The 16,920-nt window shown below is 36.4% G+C and overlaps 1 protein-coding gene and 1 long non-coding RNA gene across 11 annotated transcripts in view; one reads left to right on the top strand and one right to left on the bottom strand.

Annotated features, from left to right (window-relative positions):
- MEF2C (myocyte enhancer factor 2C) overlaps nucleotides 1-16,920 on the top strand; it is a 152,282-nt gene that overhangs the window by 35,976 nt on the left and 99,386 nt on the right. Inside the window, exon 1 of one of the 10 annotated variants that reach the window (XM_047088831.1) lies at nucleotides 14,397-14,419. The exons of the other annotated variants lie outside the window; for them this stretch is intronic. The gene's annotated coding sequence lies outside the window, so the exon portion shown is untranslated. Of the gene's footprint in view, nucleotides 1-14,396; nucleotides 14,420-16,920 lie in introns of those variants that run through there. 10 annotated transcript variants of the gene reach the window in all.
- Nucleotides 440-14,216, bottom strand: LOC124518991 (uncharacterized). The gene is made up of 3 exons (XR_006963962.1): nucleotides 14,100-14,216; nucleotides 5,276-5,315; nucleotides 440-708 (listed from the first exon to the last, which is right to left on the bottom strand). It is a non-coding gene; the product is annotated as an uncharacterized LOC124518991 (long non-coding RNA).

Genomic DNA, 16,920 nt, shown 5'->3' with positions numbered 1-16,920 from the left:
AATACAGCTTAGTTGGTAGAAACGGAGTCTTAGAAAAAACTGAATTAAATACAAAAATTGAATTTCACAAATACTAATATTATTTAAATGTGATCATGTAGCATGCATTGCCTACCTAGCAGTTGGTATCGTTTTTGTACAATGTCTCAGTAGAATTCTAAACTTTGATTTTTTTAAAACTTAATTCTAATTCCAAAAATTTGTGGTTCACCATTGATTTTTCAAATAGAATTTAAATAACACACACACACACAATATTTTAAGTGATGGAACATGTCTATGTTTCAGTGTTTAAGCTTCAAATACAGTTTTGAGGAAAGGCAAATGGCTAATGGAACAAACAGACCCAAATACGAAATGCTTTTCATGGCATGATTTAAAAAAACCTTAACAAAAACACACAAAAAGCAATAAAGAGACATTTTACAAAGTCCTGAATTCAAAAAAGAAATGAGATAGAGGAAACATTAAGGTAAACCAGGCACCACTGCCCAATATATTAGAATCTTCTAAAATAACCCTGTCTGTTGTATCTCTTAGCCACTTGCAATGGTGTGCCTCTCTCTGCACCATACCTTTTTCCAGTTTCTAGGGCGGGGTTAGGAGAGGGGTGAAAGTCTCTATGGGTAGATGGCTGAGCATTGTCTTGTGCCTTCTCAGTTCAAACATTACACTGTAGGATGACACCCATTCCTAATTTCAAGCCTCCTACAAAAGGAAAAGTTGCCTTTCTTCAGAAGCTAGTGACATCCTAATCCAATATATTACCTTTGAAAATATTATTATTATTCAGGTTCTCATAAATACATGTAAAATTTCCCTAGGAGCTGACATATTGGCATATATCCAGCTGCATATCAGAGCTGTTTTCTTTTTTTATCTATTTTCTCCTCCTGAGAACTTTTTTCAACATATTTAATGAAAACTAAAATAGTGACAAATAAATCATCACCATATCTCCCACTTCTTTATTTACTATAATTCTGATGCCTGATGCTATATTCATAAATTCTTAGGAAAGGATTTTCCTCACCATGTATCTTCATATTTTCCGTGTGGTTTATTTTTGTAATTGCACTCTATTTCTAATCTGTTATCTTTTATTATACAATAGGGAATCATGGATCACTTGCTTTCATCCTAGTATAATAGAAATATCTAAATATTACACTCACAGATTACCCAGGCATATAGTTAAGAAACAGGAAAGTGACTTGGCTTTCTTGATTTACTAGGATTTTTTGTCTTTCAATAACACTAAGACAATGTTATTCATTAATTAATGCTGTATCAAACCTAGTGATTGGCCAAAAATTCATAATCTCTTAGGATCTAGTCACAAGCAAGAATTAAAGATCTGAAGAATTCTTCAGTATAAAAAGGTGATTATTAATGGAGCATATTTCAAAGGACTTGGAAATACTTTTAAAGTATTCTTAGAAAATTTTAAATGAGGGATTGCACAAGTGATCAAATACCACTTCATCTTGTATCACAAGCATTAAAGAGGAAAGAAAGTATCTGGTTGGCTGAAGAAAGGCCCATATGAGGAATGGAAATTATAAAAATATTATGAGTAAAGAAGAAATTAAAAACAGTATGGAAGTGAAAGTTCTAAGAAATAGTAAAGGCTTAAAATTTGATAAGGAGAATCACAAAGTATGATATTTACAAATTCATTCAGTTTAACCAATAAGAACAACGACAGCAAAGGATAAAATCAATGGTAGCCCATTTTTCCACGTGGAGGTGAAAGTAAATATAGATAATACCAGGAATATTGTAAGTTCCACAAAGGCATGAATTTTTATCTGTTTTATTCTTTGGTATATCCCTTAAAATTGTTCCAAAACACAGTAAGTACTAAATCACACACACACACACACACACACACACACGCACAAAACAACAACAAAAAAACCCTACTGAATGAAGGAATGAATGAAATGTTTCTTTGCAGCAAAATGAGCTCATGTTTGTGGTCACATACACGTGAAATGTAACATACGTACCTACGACCTCTGGAATCAAGATACTAAGGAACAAAGAAAATATCATGGAATGCCTGGACAGGTCTACCTAAAGCTAAGATAATTTTAGTAACAGGAATTCTTATAATGCAATTGCAGGGCTACAAGATACTAGTCCTAAGAATTTTTCATTATTTTTCTTATTCTGAGAGAAAGAAAGCACAAGTAGGGGAGAGACACAGGGAAAGAGAGAGAGAGAGAGAGAGAGAGAGACAGAATCCCAAGCAGGCTCCATGTTCTCAGTGCAGAGCCGGATGTGGGGCTCCATCTCACGAATCATGAGATCATGACCTGAGCCAAAATCAAGAGTCAGACTCTCAACCGACCCAGCCAGCCAGGTGCCCCCTAAGAATTTCTAATTTTTTATTTATTTATTTATTTTATTTAGAAGTTTTAAATAAAGACTATAAGGTAACTATCAGGGATGATATTTTTAAAAGAAAGCAAAGGAAGCCACTGTTAGTAACTCTCTTATTTGCAAACTTAAAATAGATTAGGAAAAATCACAGATTTGTTGTACATTTTGTATACATTCTCTAACACCCTGGTGTCAGTATGAGCCAACACAGCGTCATTAAAAACGGGTCCTATGAGGACTTTTAACCTGCAGTATAGAGTGTGAAGGAGACGAATTAGGTATAATCTCAACTTTCCAAGGCTTTTGATTTTGTTCTGTGTGACATTCTCATTCATAAATTGGAAAAATATCCTCTAAACCACACATATTTGAATGGTTGCTGAAGGAATAGTGAAATAATTTATTCACTAAATTTAAAAATATTAAGGGCGCATGGGTGCTTCAGTCGATTAAGCATCTGACTCTTGATTTTGGCTCAGGTCATGACCTCAAGGTTCTTGAGATGGAGCCCCTTGTCAGGCTCTGCTCTGACTTTGCAGAGCCTGCTTGGGACTCTCTCTCCCCCTCTGTCTCTGCCCCTCCCCCACAAGTGTGTGTTGTCTCTCTCTCTCTCTCTCAAATAAACATTAAAAAAAATTACACATTAACGAGTCCTATGTAAACGGTGTAAAGTCTGACCCTTGGAAGATAGGATCGGAAGTCAGCATGTCCTTGATAAACTGAAGAAGTGGTCAGAAATCATGAAGCTAAGGAGAAACAAATAACCTCTTCACATACAAAATGTGGAAGAGTTGGCTAGAAACAAATCTGGCAAGGGAAAACAATGCACAATTGAAATAAATGCAAAGATAAACTTTGGCTTTACATTTTATGCAGTGTGTGGATAATTAAAAATATGTATTTGATAGGAATATACAAGAGCCTGTTTTGAGTACTATGTGTATTTTTAGACTACAGAGTTAAAGACAGATATGACTTGAAATGAAGATCTGCGAATATGGTGGGGGCGGGGAGTAAGGATAACAAAAACAGATATAATTGGGGCGCCTGGGTGGCGCAGTCGGTTAAGCGTCCGACTTCAGCCAGGTCACGATCTCGGGGTCCGTGGGTTCGAGCCCCGCATCAGGCTCTGGGCTGATGGCTCGGAGCCTGGAGCCTGTTTCCGATTCTGTGTCTCCCTCTCTCTCTGCCCCTCCCCCGTTCATGCTCTGTCTCTCTCTGTCCCAAAAATAAATAAATGTTGAAAAAAAAAATTTAAAAAAAAAAAAAACAGATATAATTCAGTATACAGTCTTGAAGTGTATAAAATGAGGCCATGATCATCAAATGTTGTTCTCTGTCCAGAGGGTAGAACAAGAGGAGTGGGCATAAAGTATTCTGTGAGGGATTAGCTATAAGTCAGAATTTCCTGAGTGAGAGTTGTGAAATATCAAAATAGGTTACTGAGGAAGGTTATGTTGCTCCTTTTCCGGAAGGCCTTAAAAATAGGAGAGGTGGAATCTTTGTGAAATAATTTGGGGATGGTATTATCTGAAGGAGGAGAAAACGGTATGACCTTGCATGGCCTCTGCCAGCATTAATATCTGGCATGTCTACTCTTGCCTTGGTTGAGTGGAAATACAGATACATATTTCAACCAAAAAAATTGATTATTTTGAACTTCTCTAACATGGCAAAATTTAGATAAATTTTAAAGTGGATCTCCTAAAGATCCAGTTTAAGGAAATTAAAATTTCTAATCCCATCCTGAAATTCTCCATAATAAGTTTAGAGAAACATTTATTAAGTATTTATCCTACCTTTTTAAAAGGAAATGAATAGAAATTGCTATATTCATTGTTTTCCAATTCATAAGATATATAAGAGAAGCATTGTTGTATAATTTTTAATTTCAGAATTCTCAGAAGAGTAGGCAAATAATGATTTGGTATGTTAACTAGTTACTTGATGGTAATGTTCATTTTTCTAGCATCTAAAAGTGATGTCACCTCTACACTTATCAGAACTCTTTTATTACCAGACCCACCTACAAGCATGAGTGACCCTGATATAAAATTTATTCCAGACATCTCTTCACTGTGACAGGCAATATTTGCCAACAGGCGCTTTCTTAACGGATTAGAAATTTCAGAGATTTCCTGTTTACCGTCTTTAAGTGCATGGGCTATAGAAGCAGCCATGTTGAGCTTTCACTTTGCCTAATCAGCAGCTCAGCATCTTAAATTGAATTCAGGCTTGAAATAATGGGTCATTGTGGATTGTGAAGTTTTTGAATGGCTCTGGCCCAGTTTGCTCATCAACCGGTAAAATAACATATGTGAATACATAAATGAATATATATGTACCTCTGTACCACAGTGCTCTCCCTATGAAAGTAGGAGAAAAGTCTGATACACTAAAAATATACAAACTATTACTTCCTCATACTCTGTAGGCTGTGACAAAGCCAGGCTATATGATACATTGTGGAAAAACTGATGTGAACTTCTGTAATACACCAAAGTGTATTATTTTTCTTCAACAATTATAAATATATTGCCAATTATGTCAACTGTTTTTATACAATTAATAGTAAATTTTATTAGGTGTGTGACTTATAAAGCTGATCTACATAAAACTACTTCTAAAATAATGTATTTAAAGAGTGTGAATTGCATAGTTATAGCCAGAAGTCTCAAACACAAAGAGTTCTAAAGAAGTAGGTAAATGTATAAAATTCTGAAGTGGGAGCTCCACTGCATAAAGAAGAATATTGTGAGAGGCTATAATTTGAGGAGATGAAGGAGAAGCACAACGGGAAGGAAGAACAAGAGGAGGAACAGAAAGGGGGTTGGGAGTAATGATCAAGGTAAAACCAGAGTTAATTAGATCTGGGTTACAAACTTACCCAAGGTCCTTTGAAGAAGAGCAAGGTGACTGTCTCAAACCTAGAGACAAAACAAAAACAAAACAAACTCTAATACTCTTTGTAATTCTCATCTTAATAATCAATGAAGTTGATGCTCCTGACCCATCCTCAGGAAGGCTCCTGTTTTCACATTTTTCCCAGGAGTTCATGGTGAATGTATGCTGATTCATAGACATTCACCTGATTTCCCTTGTGAGCAACCAATTCGTTTGTAGAAAAGAAGGGGGAAACCCAAGGATGCTGATGAGCCAGTAAATCCTGGTACTCTAATAACAAATATCTAACTCAGGTTTCATTCCCTTCCCCTACGTGGCACAGTGAAGTGAGTTCTTTTTTGCCATCAAGAATAAGAGAATGTTAGATCAACTAAAGAACTCTCTTTTAAAAAGTGCTTCTTAGATTACAGGGTGCCTGGGTGGCTCAGTTGGTTAAGCATCCAACCCTTGATTTTGGCTCTGGTCATGATCTCACGGTTCATGGGATCGAGCCCCACATCAGGCTCTGCTGACAGCATGGACCCTGCTTGGGATTCATCCTCAATCTCTCTCTCTCTCTCTCTCTCTCTCTCTCTCTCTCAATCTGTCTCCCTCCCTTGCCCTCCCTCTGCCCCTCCCCCACTCATGCTCGCACATGCTCTTTCTCAAAATAAACTTTAAAAAAATACTTCTTAGATTTCACTAAAACCTTCTGAACGTAATTTTCTGCATAGAATTTTAACTTGAAAGCCCTCTCGTGAATAGTACCTTGCTGCGTGGAGAATTAGCAGAGTATGCAGTTCGAGTAGAGTCTGGGACTAGATTTATATATTTTATAACTATATATATTCTAACACTAGCTTTGTGACCTTGGGCAAGTAACTTAACCTCTCTGTCCTGCAGCTTTTTTTCTGTAAATTGGAAGTGATGAAATAGTCTTTCTCATAGGCTGTTGTGAAGATTGGAGTTAACATATGTAAAGCTTTTAGTGTCATAGTATTTTATAATTCATAGCTGTTATTTATTAAATTTCTAAATGTGATTAGTGGTCCAAAGTGCATAATGTAACCTTAGTCTTAACTGCTTATATTGCTTGAGGCTGAGGTGCACCAACTTTTCAAAGCAAGAAGTGTGGGGAAAAAACAATGTATATATCTAAGGACAATGAGACTCAAAGCAGTTGACTGGCAGCTCATGGGTAGCAGAGCCCAACCAAGAGTCTGGTTACAAATACAGCCTTCTTTTCACTCCACTCCAGCACTTCTTGGTGCTTTAGAACTATGTTGCACTAATTGCTAAATATTTTATTCATATTTTTACTTTAAAAGAACAGCAATTTTCTGCACTTGATATCATATTTATACCTCTTTGTAAAGGTGAAGTATAGTTTTCCTTTGTTTTATCAATTATTCAACAATACTATTATGTTTTCCTTGAGCCAGGCACTAAGCAAAGTGTTGGTTTAGGGCATTTCAGCAGTGCAATGTATTCAGTAGTCAGAAAAAGCTTATTCCTTTCTTTAAAGCTAGCATTTCCCAAAACATATTCTGGATACATTTGGAAATACTCCAGATTTTGGCATCTAGCATACTGAAGAATATGAAAAGTCCTGCAGCAAAGAATTTGCTTTCCTAATTTTTTTTTAATTTCCTGACTTTTTTTTTTTTTTTTTTTTTTTTTTTTTTTTTTTGAGGAATAGCTTGTCATAATCCTTAGGAACCACTAATCTTTGGAATCCACTCTGGGGTTTCTGATGAGAGTCATGAGCTTGCTTCCACCAGTGGGTGCTTTCTTTTAAATCTTTTAGAGAATGGGGATTAAAAAAAAACTTCATTTCAGTAAATTTCTGATCTGCAATAGCATAGTCTTTTTTACAGGGGAAGTACTGTAATACTTTCCATGTATTAGTATCTGCCAAGGATGACTTGGGCTCTCCTTGAAAATAGCCTGGGACAGGGGCGCCTGGGTGGCGCAGTCGGTTAAGCGTCCGACTTCAGCCAGGTCACGATCTCGCGGTCCGTGAGTTCGAGCCCCGCGTCAGACTCTGGGCTGATGGCTCAGAGCCTGGAGCCTGTTTCCGATTCTGTGTCTCCCTCTCTCTCTGCCCCTCCCCCGTTCATGCTCTGTCTCTCTCTGTCCCAAAAAGTAAATAAATGTTGAAAAAAAAAATTAAAAAAAAAAAAGAAAATAGCCTGGGACAGAATGTGTAGACAAGCTGAGATAAGGAGCCTCCTGCCAGGCCTTCAGCGTAGGAACCGACTTAGTTTACCCTAGGCCCATGGCGGGTATGCTCTGAAACAAACTTGCTCTGTCCGGGTATATGGAGGAAACATTCTCTTCATCTGAGAACACCTCTATTCCTAGCTCTTTGACAGTTTCACTTTCCATATCCCCTCAGTTCTCAACATGTGGAAGAAGAGATAAAGAAAGGTGATGAAATGAAAAAATGGAGCAGGCAGCGCTACAAAGAGAGAGAAGAGACTCAGATTTACATGCCTGCTTTGCATGCAATTATGACGGGGTTTTGGAGGGGGAGGCAAGCGTCCTTCGAAGGTCACTTTACAATATAGGCAGGGAGGGAGAGGAGTTTGCAATGTGAAATACTGGTTATCATTGAGAAGAGTCAAACACTATGCTGATTTTTATTAGAATAAATATCTATAACATGATTCACAAAGGAGAGGAAAGAAGACTCTTTTGATTCCAAGAAGAAAAAAAAAAGAAAACCTTTTCCAACTTACGATTCTTTTTCAGGGCACTAGATCCATTATAAATGAAAATAGATTAGTGTAAATTTAGGCTTCATGGTAAATTATACAACTTACCCTATTTTAAAATTGGTAAAGTATGTTCACCAAATAGGAAATAAAAAGAAATTAGTACAATAAAGGATCAAATTTATACTACTCCCCGAGAAAGTGGCCGGGTAGGGAGAATTGAAAGTGTATACCTGTCATTTCTTAAAGTTTTGTTGCATAGAAAATTTTGACCCTCTCCTTACTTAAAATACTAGTTTTTCATTAGACATTTCTGTTTAACAAATTTTAAGATTAAAATGTGTCTATTGCTTTTTACTCCAATTTTTATTTATTAAAATTTGTAATCCTTAATTTTTTTATTTTTTCTTCTTAAAATGCTTTAATTTAAAAAATACTCGATGATTCAATTTGTCTATTCATTCCAAGTTGGAAATTAATCTGTTTGGCTGGAGGCTACATAGCTTACTCTCATTAGATGGGTATGTCCAAAGATACGTGAACATTTCCCATTCGGTGAGACACTGGGATTTTCAAATATCACTGAGATCTTAATCAAAACTGTTCTGATTGCTTGGGAGTTGGGTCCTGTGAGAGAGGAAATAAATCAACCTACCCTAGTGACTCAGGTACATCAGTAATGTTGTAAGATTGTTTATTTCTAGAAGAAAAGAGGCATGATTTTAAAAATATAATTCTGTATTTCACACTTGCAGAAGTTTTTCATTGTATTTGTCAGATAGCTCATGGTGCTGTGCATATTTAACACCGTGAAAAGAACTTCTTTGCCCCAGAACTAGTTCAGTCAGTGGACACTGATTTAATGAAACACCCACATTTCAAGGGAAGAAGCACCTTTGGATTCACTTCATATCAGTTTAGAAACCGTTTGCATTATACTATATTGTCAGTGCTTCAAAGTGTTTATAATTTTTATGAAATTATACAATATTGAAGTGAAGGAAACAAGTTGACACAATTAATTTATGAAATTGAGTTGCATCTAACTGAATTTTTACAAATGAATGTGGTGCTGTTTTTTATTTGAGCCTCACAGCCTTATCATAGAATATATATATAATTATTCCTATTCTGTAGATGAGGAAACTGAGGTTTGGGAAACTATGGATTAGCCGAGTTTGTAGCAATAGTGACAGGCAGAGTATTCATGGAGTGTTCAGGCTGGAGTAGGCATCCTCCAAATACTGCCTGCCTCCATCTGTATTTTAGATCTGTCCTCAGATGTCATCTGCTCAGATATCATCTTCCCTGAGAGCACTGTCCAGCTCTGCTCTTTCCTGTTTAGTCACCCCCTCGCCTGTCCTAGTGTGGTATTTTCTTTCCAGCACTTCTCTATCTAAAATCATCATACTGGTGTACCTGTTGATTGCCTCTCTCTTTCACACTTTAAAGTGTAAGTTTCCTCAACACCAGGACCTTGTTTGTTCTGTTCACAGTGGTGTCCCTAGGACCTAGCATCATGCTTGACATATTTATGTCTCTGTAACTAAAGATCAAACTTTTTCATTGATATCTGTAATATCAAGCATCATGATTTTGGTGCACGGTCTCCGATGATATCAATTTAGCCAAGATTTGATTTGCTCGCTTGGTCCACGCTAAAGTTTCATTTAAATCTCCGAGGAGAGTACCCCCCGTACATTGAGTTACGTGTAGTTCATCTGCTCCGAAGCTGTGGCAGGTGGCCTGCACTACGTCATGTTAGAGGATCTGTACTACACACATGCACCATAGTCTCATTTCTCACATTGACGCGTTGTCTTTCCTGACCACCAACCCTGACAAAAGTTCTCAAGTGTCGAAACCTTGAGTCACACAGCCCCAGTGTGTTCTACAGCAAGCAGGACTGTCATGTCGAGTCCTCTTGTCCTGGAGTTCTGCACAGATAAAGGGAGGATATAGTTTTGAGAGGAATGCTATAACTACAAAGTGCATCCTGAAGGCTATTTAGCTCACAATGAAGGTCTGTGTTTTAAAATAGCACTATAACAAAGTAACTACAGAGTTTTGGCAAGGGCTTCAACTATTTATAGAACTAAGTAAGGCATAGTAAATAATACCACAGTACCCAGTTCTCCCTTGCCATAACCCCAAACTTATGAGAAGCACTGTAATTATATTTTTCTCCTTTAAAAAAAAATCATAGTAGCCATTATCAGTTTAACCGTACGGAAGCTCAGGCTGAGATTTCTTTTTTAAATGCATAGTTTTGATTTTCAACAGCTGCACTGGGTCTTTAATCATATATTATCTTTATGAAGCCTTTTTCTAACATATGTTAATTGGCTGTTTTCTGTGACAAATTATGAGCTCTTACTTTGATGAGGTTCAATTGCAATCATGTTGAAGTCGAGTACGTAGAGTTTCCACCCCTGCTGGCTCCTCAAACCACTACAAACATCCGCACGTCACTGCAGTGCTGAGTAATGGCAGGATTTGGGCTGGCTGATTTCACTACAGATTTTTTTTTTCCACAGGATATTTTCAGCTTCTTTGTACTAAATCTGTTGCAGGGTTTGCCCTTTTTAGCAGAAGCGTGCTCTAAAATTAACATCAAACCTTATTGGAGATTACTATAATACAGTGAGAAATATTTCATAATGCAACACCCGAGCATCTTGTTTTGCTTTGCCAAAATTTTAGTACATTTATTATACATTTTTTAAGGTCAATCAGCTGTTAGGCTGTTAGTATTTTCTAAATCATCAGCATTTTGTAGTAAATATTTTGAATTTTCCTCTTCTGAGGAGAACTTTTATTGAGTAGACAATTATCTATTTAGCTATCATAAAGAAAACACGCATAACTATTTTTCTAGGTGTTTCCAAATGTCAATATGTTAAAGATTCTATTATATTTTCCTTTTTCTTTGTAGTTACATCTGTTGGTCAAGGAATAAAAAGAATTGCCATGCTCCATCAAGGTTAATGTCCAATAAGATGCATAGCATCCATTTCAGTTTTCTATCCTAATGTCAGTTTTTAATGTATGATTAGGATGAACAGATATGTTCTAATCCATCTGCTCTGAGAACTGTGACAGATAGCCTGCATCAGATACCAACAGATGATCAGTGATAGCTATAATTAGAATAGATGTAAAAATACAGCACATTTGTTTTTATTCTCAGAAAAGTAGTCAGGATAATTGATTAAGGCCTTCAGAAACTGTGTCAAACACCAGTCATACTGAGATTAATCTAACTGTGTTTCTGCCCTGACGTCGAAGGTAAAGGACTCTGAAAAGTGCGGTGCTCCAAAGCCAGAGCTAGGGGTCAAATTTCCATACAGGTATGAGAGTTTAGAACAAGATGAGCCAGATGTGAATAGGAGCTACTCCTCCTCACGAGGCTGTTTTTAATCAGCCATCTCCCTGGAGTAGCACACAATCAATGAGCTCTAAATCCTGAGGCTACCTGCATTCATAGGAAGGCCTGCGAACATCATTACAGAACTTACAATTGAGCATATGTGAAAAAAATTAGAGCAGAAATTAAGGGTAAGAAAGGTTAACTTCAGAAGTCTTACTTTGGAACTACTCTTTTAGCAGCTCTTAAAGAGACAAATGCTTTAAAAAAAAAAAAAAAGGATGTTGAGCTCTACCAAATGCAGATACTACTCTATTAAAACATCATTGTAAATAAGCCAGATAGAAAGTTGTTGTTGATTTATGTTAGCCACAAGTGTTTGAATATGTGTATTATTTGATAAGGTACATGTATCACTTTCAGCATGGGTAAGTAAATTTAAAGTGTTGTGTTTTTTTGTTTTGTTTTGTTTTATTTTCATTAATAGCACTACAGCTAGAGAGAATGGCTTTAGGAGCCCTGTGTGATACTTCAGTGTGACTGCAAAGTCAATTGATGCACTGTATCTTAAGCTAATGTACACAAGGAAATTTAGTTCCACTTGATAAGACACATACTTAATTGGCTTTAAGAAAATAAACCAAGGTAAAGAATGATGTGCGAATGGAGCAGAGAACTTGGCACTTGACTGTATGGAAGCCCGTGAGCCATGTGGCTTAATTGGGGCCAGTTGGGATCATTTAATGATTGCTGTCAGAAGATCAGATTTAATTCTCCTTATAAGAAGACCACAGTGGGATAGAGTTAAACAAATTGTCATCAGAGGTTTCAGATGAACAAAGCCTTAATTAGGTTGATTAGGATGCTGTAAAAGAGATGAAGAGAATAGAAAAATTGATGAATCACTGGTTTCCATGTTGAGCCACATAGAACAGCAATATCAAATATCTATATTTTGAGAGACATTATTATGGCATTTTGGCTATTATGTATATTAGATGAAAGGCTTTTATGTAAACTTTATAAATTCCTGAGGTTCGACCAAAGACAAAAAAAGTAAATGACATTCAGTGTAAATAGTGGGTGATTTGTCAAGCTTATTCTCCTTAATGTATAACAAAAACATTGGCAGGAGGACAGTAGTTATTTCTTTCTATTTCAAGGTCATCTTTAAATATTAACTAAATTAGGAAAATAAAAACAGAAGCAAATTATTTTTAGGACATAATTTTCAATTGTTTAATGTAATATTTGAATACAGAATAATTACCTAGACTGCCTTTTAACCAGTTATATCACTTTCTTAGTAATATTGTGATTATTTATTGTGATTATTTGGTGATATTGTGATTCTTTGATTATTTGGTGTGATTATTTAGTAATATTGTGATTTCTTAGTAATATTGTGATTATTTAAGACTACTCAGGTGTCTTAGAATGTACTCTTACTGTTTTATCTTCACATTATGAAAGACTGAAATGGAGCTTTTCCATTTGCTGCAGGTTTGCACGAAAATGTTCTCCCCACACACACCCAGACACACACACCAATGTATCAGTAAGGCTGAACATGGTGTCTGGTACATATAGGCTTTTGAGAAAGAAATTTATAGAGTTTTTCCACTTTAGTGATGAAATATGATATGAAATTCATATGAATGAATTCATATGAATATGAATTTCATATGATGAAATATGATAAAAGATTAAGAAAATAATGAACATAAAATGTTTTTCTGAAAGGATTATGAGATGCCCAGGAACTCAGATTTTGTTATAGTAACACGAAAACGTATAACAACATCTCCCTCTTCAATCCTAGCTTGCTTTGAAGGCTGGCAATTTTGTTTCACCGATACTGGTGTTGTGTGGTGCTTTACTTGCTTTGTTCAGTAAGAGCGACACAAAATCCAGCTGCGTGTTCTTACTGAGAGGTTACAGCTGGGGAACAGAACGTAATCTGTGATGCCAAATAGTAGCTGTTGCTTTGTGATGACGCAACGCAGGGGTTACCTTTGTGGTAAGCCCTGGCACATCACTAAGTGGCTTTTGAAAGAAAAGGTGGTGGCTGTACTGTTGGGAAAAATTAGGAAAACAAAGACATGATAGAACCCTGAATTAATTACTTAATATGATGTGGAAAGGCAAAAAAAAAAAAAAACTGTGATGTGGTTCAACAGCATGAGGCTCTTGACATATTTAGACCATTTGGAGTTTATTTTGGAACGGGGAATTAAGAAGGCTGTTTAAGCTGCAGTGTGAAAAAAATGTTCAAGACAGAATATACCATGGAAAACCGTGACGGGGAAGGTATGCTTCCCTCGTGTTTATTAAATTGTTTATAATGCAACACGGTTGTTTGAAGGTATGCGTGTCTCCTAAATTCTAGAACTGTGTAAATAAAATGATTTATGTCAGTGATAACGGCAGGTTAGGCCCACTTATTAAATTAATTGCAGAGGTTTTCAAAACGAGTTCCTTTTTAGCCTTATTATATTTCTGACATACATTTCATCTCCTTTTGTCCTTGGGGAAAGATATTAAAGTAGGACTAGAAGCATTAATGTAGAGTTTTCAGCAGCCATGGTCATTGGGAAAATTGATATATTTCCCTAGTTATTTCTGCTTTTGCAGCCTGAAGCTCTTCCATGACTGATACTTAAGAGAAACTTCTTAATTTTTATAACACTGTAAATTTTTTTCTTCATATAATGATTATTGTTAAGGAATAAATGAAGCATTACCTGTTAGAACTTGCTCATCATTAGCTCTGGAAAGTGAAGTCTTCACGGTGTACGTAAGGACTATGATTCGCTTGGTAGCCTCGTTGTATAACACGACTTTTGTTTTATGCCTCAAAACTGAAGCAATCTTACAAGTAGTAGGTCATGTCTGCAGTGCTGCTGTGTACCCACTTTGCATACAGTACCACACCTAGTGCTCGTAGCCATCCTGCACGTCAAGAAGTTTGTTCCCAGCTTGTTGTAGGCAAGAGCAAACAACAAGCTCAAGTTCAGACCTGAGCCTCCTGACTCCAAAATTCTTTCCACTTCGACTTCGGGTTGTGAGTTACTCTTATTCCATATATGAGATGCTATATAAATATGACAGAGGATTAAATGAGGTTGTCAACTTGCTTCTGTATAAGCAGAAATATGAAAATATTCTCAGGAATAGTCATTAAAACTAGCAACTGAAGAAGATACATACCTGAGAGGTGAAAATCTTAAATTCATTAATCAACTGAGTTACCGGCTCCTCTGATGTGCCTGGCAGTGGGGTAGATAATGTGATTACGAAAGTGACGCAAAACAGAGTTGGCCCACAGATGTTGAAGAAGACAGGCAATTTCAGTTGTGACAAGTGCTACAAAGAAAGGCATGGTGCTGTGAGTCCTAACGGGGGATTTGTTGTGATCGTGAAAGGATGGAGTGCTTCCTGAGGAGGTGAAATTAGAGCTAAGACAGAAAGGAGAGGAAGAAGTTAAGGGGGCACAGAGGGGAAGGTGGAGCATTCCAGGCAGGGGGGATTGCATATTCAAAGGCCCTGTGGTAGGAAGGAGTGTGGCATGTATGAGGAACTGACAGATGACATTATTATTTGTATGTGACACTATGTTACTGAGACTTGGTGACAATTCCAAATTCCATCATATTGCCACTAAATTGAAATAAATTGAGAAGATAACTTTGTATTTGGCATGATGGTATGTATCCAGAGGTAAATAATAGTGGTTTTTTAAGTACCCTTAGGAAGGTAAGTTTTGACTATGTGTCTTTAAAATGAAATCAGCTAGCATTCATAGCTAGGGTAATACAACATCATAAATTTACTTCAAGAGACATAGAATGACTTTCAGGACCAAGGAAGTATTCCCCAACTCTTAGGATATAACATAGTTGAGTAACAATGAGAATAATAATAATTGTTATGTCTTTCGAAGTTCAAAATACCTCTTAAGCAGAAAAAAAAAGTAAAAGTTCTACTTGTTCATTTTAACCAAAATATAGTTACATGCCTCATATGTCTTTCAAATATGTCCTAAAGGAGAAAGTTAAATGTATCTCTATGTACCATAATAAGCAAAGTTTTCCACTTCAAATAATAATGAATCATTTACTTATTTGAATTACTAATACCAGGCTTGCAGCAACTGGGCTTAAGATCATTTTCGTCTCCTACTAAGCATCCGGTTTGTGTTTATATGACAGTATCATTTTTTGTTGGACATAGTGTGCTTGGTTTTCAGCCTTTAGTTTTTATAAAACTCTGTATGAAGATGCTAGTATTAGTGAAAATGTAAGACAGCGAAGAAGTTATTTGCTAATATGAGTAAAAGAAAACCAGAATTCTTTCTTTGCAGATTGACATCACATATTTTAATGTTTGATCATTTTTCATAGGTTGTTTTTATTTAAGTGACTGCATTGTGCTTATTGTAGCAAAATACATGCTTTGCAAAGATAAGTTTAGCAGAAGAGAATTAATTTCTTCCCACATCTTTTAATGTGGCATGGCAGTCTCACTCTACGATCAAAACACATAACTGAAGGTTGTGTTTAATTTCTAAATCAAAGTGTTGTGGGAAGATGATTGAAATCTGAAGATGACTCAGATCCACTTGATATGTGGTTTTCTTCCTACAGAAACCTTATGGTAGACTGCCATTTCCATGTTAGAAGGAACCTAATAGCGATGAGATTAAAATAAATAGTTTCATTATATACTGAAAGTTTATGTTAGTTTCTTTGGTTCTTTGAATTTTTTGGACAACTTTGAGAACTGCAATAACATAGTCATCTATTCCCCCCACTCACTATATCTTTTTTTAAACTATGGTTGCAAAGAAGTAATGTGTTTTACTAACAAACATTGATTTTTTTTTGTTTTTTGGACAGCTTTTGTGATTCTATTTTTTACCAAAAATATAATTTATCCAATTGGCTCTTTGTCTGTATAGAATTCTTCATTTGCCTCGAAGGGTAAATTAAGATTATACGGCTGTGTTAGCTGTGTCAGATGACTTCTGCGAGACATAGTAAATGGTAATTGTGATGTATCTCCTCCTTGACCAAAGTGAATTCGTTTTCTTGTTCTTATTCCTTAAAGCAATCATACAAAAGATGAAACTAGACCTGAAATGGATTTTTCTTAGGTGCTTTAAAAATAGAAATACAAAATTGTGTCGCCATGTCTGCGTTTCTGTCATTGTCCCTTATCTGAACCTCTCAAAGGCCTCTCTGTGTGTGGCATGCAGCACGGCACACTCAGACAGTTCTGCTCAGAGAAGGAAGTGAAGAGTTTTGGTTCCCATTTTACACTTCTGGAACAGTTTAGGGAAGGAAGCACCTTTACACCTTTTATTGTTCGTGGTTGCTGACATCATATCCTTCCCCGACCAGTCTGTGCGTGTTTCCTGCCATTCTGTCAAGATTCTTCTGTGTGAAGGGGAGGGATTTTGTGGGAGGGAGGGAGAGAGGGAGGAAGAGCGCAAAAAAGAGTGAGGCTGGGAAGGGGGGAGGCGGTGTGTGTCACTCAAGGGAACTTGTTTGTAAATGAGAGAGC

The sequence above is a fragment of the Lynx rufus genome, unplaced genomic scaffold, assembly GCF_022079265.1.
Source record: "Lynx rufus isolate CCGP_SWC_20201006 ecotype Redwood Valley unplaced genomic scaffold, mLynRuf1.p SCAF_1, whole genome shotgun sequence".
NCBI lineage: Eukaryota > Metazoa > Chordata > Mammalia > Carnivora > Felidae > Lynx > Lynx rufus.
The sequence above is the reverse complement of the archived record's forward strand: the minus strand, read 5'-3'. Positions and strand labels throughout refer to the sequence as shown.